The sequence below is a fragment of the Vespula pensylvanica genome, chromosome 1 (genome assembly GCF_014466175.1).
Source record: "Vespula pensylvanica isolate Volc-1 chromosome 1, ASM1446617v1, whole genome shotgun sequence".
Taxonomy (NCBI): domain Eukaryota; kingdom Metazoa; phylum Arthropoda; class Insecta; order Hymenoptera; family Vespidae; genus Vespula; species Vespula pensylvanica.
The window spans coordinates 6,238,344-6,247,978 of NC_057685.1; the positions used below are offsets into that span (position 1 = coordinate 6,238,344).

The 9,635-nt window shown below is 39.2% G+C and overlaps 1 protein-coding gene across 1 annotated transcript in view; it reads right to left on the minus strand.

The window, feature by feature from the left end:
• Positions 1 to 9,635, minus strand: part of LOC122629360 (protein lozenge-like) — a 31,926-nt gene that overhangs the window by 9,358 nt on the left and 12,933 nt on the right. The window lies entirely within an intron of this gene.

Here is a 9,635-nt window from a genome sequence, read left to right on the forward strand (position 1 = left end):
CAACTGATACACCTAAAGATCATTTTCTTTTCGGTTTCTTCCTAACCCATTCGCATCTAGATGAAATCGATCTTTTTTAAATGATTCACCGGGTACATGTGCCCTATGGCATTTTCGTTTCTAACGTCACATTTTCTCACGACTCGGCTAAATCATCCTCGGTTATACGTTCACGATAAATAGTTTGATTCGTCTGTAGAAAAAGAAGAAGAAGAAGAAGAAGGAAAAGAAAACGAAGAAGAAGAAGAAGAAATAAAAGAAGAAAAGGTAACAGTTTACTCGTTTCTGATCTCAACTAATTCCTTTAATAAGGACAAGAAGGAGTCTCCAAAAGTGGTGATAATGTCGTGCGTCAAAAAGAAAGATGCGACGATAATGGGTGACTAAAATCATCAGCAGGTAAAATGAGATGATCTTAACGTCGATGGAAAGAGAAAGAGAAAGGAAGAGAGACAGAGACAGAGAGAGAGAGAGAGAGAAAGAAAGAGAGTGAATGTGAGTGAGAGAGAGAGAATTTGTGCTCTCTCGAGCGTGGATCACGTAACTGCCTCCTCCACCTCCTCCTCATCTTCCCACTCGTTTCTCTCTTTCTTTTACTCTCTATCTTCTTCTTCTTCTTCTTCTTCTTCTTCTTCTTCTTCTTCTTCTCTTCTTTTTTTCTCTTTGCTCCTCCTCTATCATCTCTCTATCTTTCTCTCTCTCTCTCTCTCTCTTTTCTCTTTCTTTCTCTCTCTTTTTTTCCGTCGACACGATCGAGTCGATGTACCCGGCACGATCTTACGAGTACAGGCATTTGGTGTACGAAAAAAGACCGAAAGAGAGCTTCCTCTCGATCCTAATTCGTCCATCGTGCTCGGTACTTCCGTTCGACGTTTCAGTGGTGCTCCTTAAATTCTTCCGAGCCGAAAATCTCGTGATCCTTTAGATGAGATTATGCTTGCTTGGTTTAAACCGAGGTCACGGATGATCGCCGAGGTCGAATGACGACGTTGGCGTTTCTGGAATTTCCTGCGTCGAAAGATCGCCTGATATTTTTTATTCGATAGGATTCGTTAAGATGTCAGAGATAGAAGTAGCAGAATTTATTACATTTATATTTTGATCGGATAATCGATGAACGACGATATTTTGCTGAAAACAAAAAATATTCTCAAACATATCTCCTTCCTCTTCATTAATGTTTTAAGAATTCTCGAAAAATTAATTGTCTGTTTCTTTTTTTTTTTTTTTTTTTTTATACAAAAATCTAATGTTTCTGTTAATTTCATTCTTATTCTTCTGTAAAATCGAGGTACGATCTCGATCGATATGATTTATTTAAGAAACAAATATGTCCCTGGAACGTAGCGTTCGTCCATCTTGAAATATTCTTTATTCTAAAGTTACATCGCGTGTCGCGCTACTAGCAAAGCCAGAGTTCAGCTTCTCTCTCTCTCTCTCTCTCTCTCTCTCTCTCTCTCTCTCTCTCTCTCTCTCTTTCTCTCTCTCTAAGAAGCCCAGTATTCACATTATTCGTGAAAATGATCGCGAGAGAAATTATATGGGTAACATCTGTGCGTGCCGCGTAATCCTCATGTAAATGGCTCTCGCTACGTTCGAGAATGAAAGTTTTTGCATAATCGTAGGGTTCTCGATCGTCGTTTCACTCGGAGGGATACGGTGTTAGTATTGCTTAGAATTTACGAATCTAAGCGAATGGGGGGAATTCTTGAAAGTCTCTTAGCTCGTTAAGAAATAGTATGGTAATTCGTCGCGAGACCGAACGTTTCCGCGAACGTCGACGATTACGAGGAATCGTGGCGGGACCTTTAAATCCCAAAGAGCCAACGTCATTTACGGTTTATAAGAAATAACGGAAAAGAAGTAACCGTAGGAATCGGTAATGAGACGCGAAGCTTTCCGTTCTGTTAACCTGTTAACCAGGGAAAACGAGTTAACTCGTCACGAAGATATTTAACTTCTCTTTGAATTAAAGAATAAATAAATTATATATTCCTTTACCTCTGTGATTAAAAAAAAAAAAAAAAAAACCAAACAAAAAATCTCTTCTTTTTTTTTTACTATTCGATAATTTATTCCGAAACTTTCTATCCTCTTGTCATTTTATTATTAATTAAAATAAATTTCATGCGCGTATGTTCAACGATACCGAAAGTTTTGCGACTAACTAGATTTAAGGTAGAACTATCGATTTTGTTTTATTTATTTATTTTCTCTCTCTCTTTCTTTCTCTTTTTCTTTTTCTCTCTCAATATACATACATACATACATACATACATACATACATACATACATACATACATACATACATACATACATACATACATACATATATACATATATATATATTTACGAATTATTATATATTTATATATTTATTATATATTTCTGAATTTTTCAAGATGGACGACCACCAAGTTCCAGAGACATTTATTTCGTATAAGTCATTTATTATATTATATATTATATATTTACTCTTTATCCTTCCTTGAATATTTTCTCGTCTTGACCACGAGACAATTTTCGCTTAGGACGCGTTGCACCTGACGACGAACGAGATTCCGTTAAGAGACTACTTCTTACCTATCTACGTAAGATCATCTTTTCCAGTTAAGATATTAGAAGATTACGGAGAAAATGATCTCGCAAATTCGAATGAGTTTCTACGTAGATTTGTGTTAATAATCGTTTCATTCGACGGACGACACGCACTACTGAATTTTTCAAGAAATACCTTTTATACGAATAAGGACGATTTTTCTCTCAAGATTTTCGATAGTTCGTTTTTTCTTTTTTTTTTTTTTTTTTTTTACTTATGCTAAGAATGTCTCGCTAGGCTGACGACGACGAATACTTCGTAATCTCTTTTCCGCTTCGCTCGTTCGATTCGATTCTACAATTTCAATCGTCGACTCGGCCCGATCCTGATCGATTTGCACGAGAGATCATCCCTCGATCAGCATAAATCGATTCGTACGATCATAGATCTTTTATTGTTTATAATTTTCTTAACTATTTCTACAAATTTTTATTTCGTATAAAAATAATTTTGATAAGAGTATGTTCCTTTAAGAACAAAGTACAGTTCAATATGAGACATTTCAAGCTTCGACGTTCTTAAATAATTTCATTCGATAAATAATTTTCGTTTTGTTTCGTTACTTAGAATGAATGAAATACTAATGAAATATTAATTCGTTTATAACGTCGTCAAACTTTCAAGTCTTGTTACACTCGTTTATTATTATCTTGTAAATATGATTTCGTTTTATCACCACAATATTAATCGTTGCACTGTGCATATCGTAATTAATAATATCATTATTTCATTATATCTATATTCAATATTATATTATTTAATTAATGATCTTATGCTTAAAGAAACTATAAAAAACTATGGATATGTAAATTCTATCGATTATAATACACTTTGAGCATAAGTAATACTCATATCACAACTATTTCACGTTTTAAATCAATTTTTTGTTTAAAAAAAAAAAAATAATTGGATTATAAACGATCAATATAATAACTTATAAAATTATCGTGTTGTCGGGAAAGAGGAAAAAGAAAAAAGCTTGGGCATAAAATCGTTCGATTTAAGATTACTTAACGAAACGTTGTCACAAAGCGGAAATAAAATAGTGGAAAATCGAGTATCGGTCAAAGAAGTCCGAACGTTCGAAGTAACAGAATCCGAACGAACCCAATGGCTTGGAACCCTTCGAAATGGCCGTGGGAAAAGCGTGAATGCGTCCGAGGGAAGGGTTCGATTCGATCGAAGCAGCCTAACGCTTTGGATGTAACTCCTCATTGAGAGATAAAATTCGGATAGTACGAGAGTGCCTTCGCTCGTTGTCGAACGAAAGGAGAACAAAAAGCAAAAAAAAAAAATAAAGCAAAAGCGGGACTTTTGCTGCGTACGCGGGAGGAGAAAATGTAACGAGGAAAATCTGATTCAAGGAAGCGAATCATTCTTATCGTTTCGCGCGATTAGAATGTAAACTTCCTCCTTTATGATCGGTTTCTTACGTACACGTTTCTCCCTCTCTTTCTCTCTCTCTCTCTCTCTCTCTCTCTCTCTCTCTCTCTCTCTCTCTCACCATTTTTCGATGAATCTTAAGAAAGTAAAAAAAAAAAAAGGAAAGAAAAAGAAGAAGAAAAAAGAGGACGAGATGATCGATGCGATTTGAGGAAAGAAAAGATTCGTACAGCAACCCAACCGCGGCGTCTGAATTGTTCGATCGAAAGAAAGAAAGGAATCGATAATAATAACAATAATAATAATAAAAAAAAGAAAGAATGAGAGAGTGAGAGAGAGAGAGAGAGAGAGAGAGAGTGAAAGAAGGACGCTTCCGTTTATCCGGCGGACAAGTCTTTCGCAGGGGATCCTGCGGTAAACGTGTGTTATACACAGAAAGAAGGAATATATACGTTGGAGAAGAGCGGATAGGAGAACTGGAGGCCCTGTTTATTATCGCGGTCTGAGTTTAAGCGGTCGCCACGGGTTTCCTTAAGCCGTCCACCGAGTGCGTGCCTGATTGGACGGACACGAAGGATGTTGTACCCACCAGGATACGCGATAAACCGAAGGCCTGATAAACTTCAATGGTTATAGGCAGACTTTAGAGGGGGAGGCTTCAGGATTTCTGAAATTTCACTTTGAGGAAAGCGAAAACGTGAAATCGGGATTCTCTTCCGTCTTGATCTTCGTTCTGACGCGGATCCTTGAAATGATTTATAGAAGGATCTTTTGCGAGAGAAGAAGAAGAAGAAGAAGAAGAAGAAGAAGAAGAAGAAGAAGAAGAAGAAGAAGAAGAAGAGGTGGTAGAAGTGTCCTGGTAGATGTGGTAGAAGAAAAGAGGGTAAGTTATTATTTGTATGAAGCGTTTCGATTGGTCCGTGCATGGTATTATATTACATATATGTGTGTATATATATATATATAGAGAGAGAGAGAGAGAGACATATACATACACACGCACACACACATATGTATATACGTTAAAACATGTTACACGGTATGCTAAATAAAGTACAGTAGGAGAAGCAGCAACGACAACGCTCGTGGCTGTCTACGACGATGGTGCCGGCGGATTTACGAGTTTAATTAAGTTCTGCGGTCGCGTTCGTCATTTTAGCAGGCATCGAAGACTCGTTTGCGACGGCCCGTAGGTACTGAACTTCCGTTATTTTTCTTCGTTTTCTCCTTTTTTTTTTTGTTTCTTATCTTTCTTTTCCTTTTTTTTTTCTTTTTTCTTTTCTTTCCTTCTTTCGTTTTCTCTCGATTCTCAGAGCTCAGGGAGATATACGCAAAATCGCGAGAGAAAGAAATTTTCGCGGATTAGGCGAGTGTTAGTTCTCAGAGTCCTTTACCAAAGAAATAACGTGAAAGAAGACGTGGAGTAATATCGTATCTAACACGACATTTGAACGTAACTACTTCGAGATTGAAAACGAAGGATAATCTTCTCATTTATTTTTTATTTTTATTATTATTTTTGTTTTTGTTACTGTCTTTTTCTCTTGTGTTTTTCTTTTTTCGGAGGTGAAATCACTAATTATTCTTTGGCATTCGATAATATCGTAAGTATTCGAGAGTATACACGTTAATAAGCTCGCGATAAAACATGATAGGGGTTGTCGTGTCACGAGGGTGAGTCGCGATAGGAGTGTGTGTGACACTTTCCTAATTGCCTCGCAACTTGGCACCCTTTAAGAAAGGCAACCCTTAACCACCCGTTCCTCCTACTTGCCGTCACTTGGGATTTCCTCGATCTTCCGGATATGTTCGAAACAGTCAAGAGAAAGAGAGAGAGAGAGAAAGAGAGAGAGAGAGAGAGAGAGAGAGAGAGAGAGAGAGATCGTTTAACGAGCAAGCAATATAGAAATTTAAAGAGTTATGAAGACCTCACTTTTCTCGTTCCTCCTCGAAAAGAGATCGTCTTTCGTTCTTTCTCACTCACTCATTGGAAAGTCTAAAACCACGTTGTGTTGCAGGAAGAAGTAATAATCCTGTACAAGCGTGCACTTGGTTTCCATTAAGGGCCGTGCACGCGCATCGGCGTAACGTTTCAAGGATAAGGATCCTTGAGCGAGTCTGAGTGCGGGACAATCAGTAGGTAGAAAAAATGTTCGTTGAAGGAAAGCTAGCCGCATTCCTGGTTATGGCTACCGAGGCACGTGGGAATCGCTAAATCGGTCCTCGAGTGAGCTATCTCTTTTTCTCTCTCTCTCTCTCTCTCTCTTCTCTCTTTTTCTATCATCCTTTCAACCCCTTCAACGATTTTCTTCCTTTTCGTCTCCCTTGGTAAATAGGTAAAGAGTCTTGCGATCTCTCTTTGTCTTCTCTCTCTCTCTCTCTCTCTCTCTCTTTCTTTCTCTCTTTCTTTTTCTCTTCTTAACAGATTGAATAGTCGAGCGTACTCTCATCGCGCGTTCCCTTTCCTACAGATTTAACATCATTTCAAGAAACGAACATCTCGAAATAAATTGTACTCTCTTGTACATTGTATGTGTGTGTGTGTGTGTGTGTATATATATATATATATATAAAGGAAAAGAAAATATTAGGTATCAATAGCAGCATTAAATATTTTCCTAAGGAGATAAAGAAGTTAAATCTCTGTAGTCTTACTTTTTTCTTCATTGTTAGTTAACCAAGAACATCAAACGAGAAAGAGAGATAGATAGAGAATGTCTGTTCCTTTTCTTTTGTCCATCTTCTCTTCCTGTTTTCTTTTTTCTTTTTTATACTGGCTATAAAGTACATCTCTCCTTCTAAATTCTTTTGTACACACACACACACGCATGCACGCACGCACACACATATACATAGACAAAGGTGAACGAAGAGAAGTGAAAAGAGAGAGAGAGAGGAAGAGAGAGAGAGAGAGAGAGAGAGAGAGAGAAAGGAAACAAGAGTGGCTCTCTTATACGGACGTAGACGTGAAGGTAGACAGAAGGAGTCGGAACAGAATATACAATCAGTGTGATTGTTTGACACCCCATAATCAGCGTCCTTACCCCTACCACTGTAGTCCAACGCGGCTTCTCTCTTTTCGCGTTACCCTCCCTCTCTCTCTCTCTCTCTCTTTCTCTTTCTCTCTGTCTCTCTCTATCTCTGTCTCTTTCTCTTTCTCTGTACACCTTCCATCTTCCGTCTCTTCTTCGGTAGTACAAACTACCAAAGGCACTCTCTCTCTCTCTCTCTCTCTCTCTCTCTATCTATCTATCTCTCTTTTTTCATCTTTTATCTTCCTCCACTCTCTCCGTATCTCACCACCTCAGGCTGTGAGGCCGCTGCCACTGGCAAAGCCTCATTACCCCGATCACGACTGGAGATGAGACTCGAGAGAAGAGAGAAACGGACACGGTTATATTATAAGAGACAGGAATAATGCTTGCTTCCTCTTTTTTCATCACCCGAGGACCTTCCGTTCGAGGTCTCTTCCAACTCTTTCAACGATTTACAAAGACGATGTCTCTCTTCGATTCTTCTTTGCTTTAGAGAAGAATAATAAAAATTATATACCCACACGATAGAATTTCAAATGATTTATCTGGATGTTTTTGGATGAAACTTTTCAAAAGAACGATGATGTCTATCGATGAGATTGCAAAGGGTTCGATGGTAGTAGCGTGCAATCAGGTAAAGAGAAGAAGAAGAAGAAGAAGAAGAAGAAGAAGAAGAAGAAGAAGAAGAAGAAGAAGAGGAGGCTTCGATTCAGAGGCTTACGATGTCTGGTATCGCAAACGAAGCGAGCACAAGACAAAAGGAGAAGGTTGCGAGGAGAGAAGGGCAAAAACAACATGGATCGAGCACTCGATCGCTTCTCGATCGACCGATCGATCCCTGGTATTACGCAGATGTGCGCGTGAGTCGTACGTGAGGAGCCCGATCATGTACCAACCATTTTCTCTCTCTCTCTCTCTCTCCCTCTCTCTCGAATGCCTGTTCGAATCGGTAGGGTAACGAAAGACGAACGTGCTGAGACGACTCTCTCTCTCTCTCTCTCTCTCTTTTCTTTTTTTTCTCTCTCTTCCTCCCTCTCTCTCTCTCTCTCTCTAAAGTGTTTCCAAGAGAAAGAAGGAGGGAATAAGAGAAAGAAAATTGGATCCACCGACGCTCGCTCGATCATTTTGCACTACGCTCCTCGAAGCGTACGTGCTTCGACGATTCAACAGCAGCTACTCGTCGTTCAAAAGTGTACCTACAACATCGAGAAAGAAAGAAAAGATGAATGGAACGAGAATTTCAAACAAAACATCGACCTCGAAATATATAATCTCCCTTTCGATCGTACGTTTCCACGCGGTTTTTCTTTTCTTTCCTTTTTTTCTTCTTCCTTCCTCTTCTTTTTTCTTTTTCCTTGGATTCATTCTTTTGGAGTTTTTGAACGAGGTCAAAACTAAAGGCTGGGATAAACGAGCTAATTAGAAACAGTGGTGGCCGAGGACCTAGGAAGGTGACGTGGGTGAAGTCAAGTTGTTGGCCCGGAAGGTGCTGATCGACGAAGAAAGAACGACAGAGAGAGAGAGAGAGAGAGAGAGAGAGAGAGAGAGAGAGAGAGAGAAGAGATGCGGAGGAGGAGATGAAGGAAGAGGAGGAGGAGGAGGAGGAGGAGGAGGAGGAGATTAGGGCAAAGAGAAACCGCAACGTAGCTTCAAAGAGGTCTCGCCAGCAGAAGCGCGTCTACTTAACTTTGATCAGGTCGAGACCGCTGATCCGAGACGAGCAACGTAGAAAATAAAGTGCCTGAGTTGGCCTGATCCAGCTGCCTTTTTGCATCCCGAATTATATTACGAACTCGTGATATCGAGCTGTCCAATGATCCATCTACGAATCACTTTATCTTCTTGATAAATCTCGATCTAACCTTGTGATAACGATAAACATAATAAATGTTGTAACAAGAATTATCGATTAATTACTGCAGTAATATTTTCAAAGAAAATAAGAAATGGAAGAAGAATAAAACTTCGTTGGAGGTCTCTTTGACGTCTGACTCGTCGTTCTCTTCTTTCCTTCCCTTTCTCCCACCCCTCTTCCTTCCTTCCTTCCTTCTATTTTTCCTTTTCTTTCGCGAAATCTTGTTGCTATTAGCTACCGTGTTTCCGGTTAAATTTCTTAGTAAATGACTGTACAAATTACAATCGTCATCGTCCGTTTTTTTTTTTAAACGAATCGACTTAGATCAAAAAATTCAACGTAGGGTGATGATCGATCGATTTGAAAATGTTTTACTGTTCGTTTGTCGTTCGTTCAGCGTTCTTAACTATATTTTAGCAGAGAGAGAGAGAGAGAGAGAGAGAGAGAGAGAGAGAAAGAAAGAGAAAGAGAGAGTCTAATGATCAAGACGATCCGTGGAAAGGACACTTTTGCCTCGTGCTAGAGAGACGCAACGGTGAATCCGAGTGGGCCGGAGAGATCGAAGAGAGGGTAGAAGAGAAAAAGAGAGAGAAGAGAAAAAAGAAAGAAAGAGAGAAAGAGATGGAAACGGCAGGTTGAATGTCGTTATTACGTTGAATTAGAGGGTGCAGAGCCGGAACGAGGTATGAAACTATTACCTCGCGAAACGGCGGACCTCTCCCTCCTCCCGGCCCCTCATTACCTCCTCTCTCTCTCTCTCTCT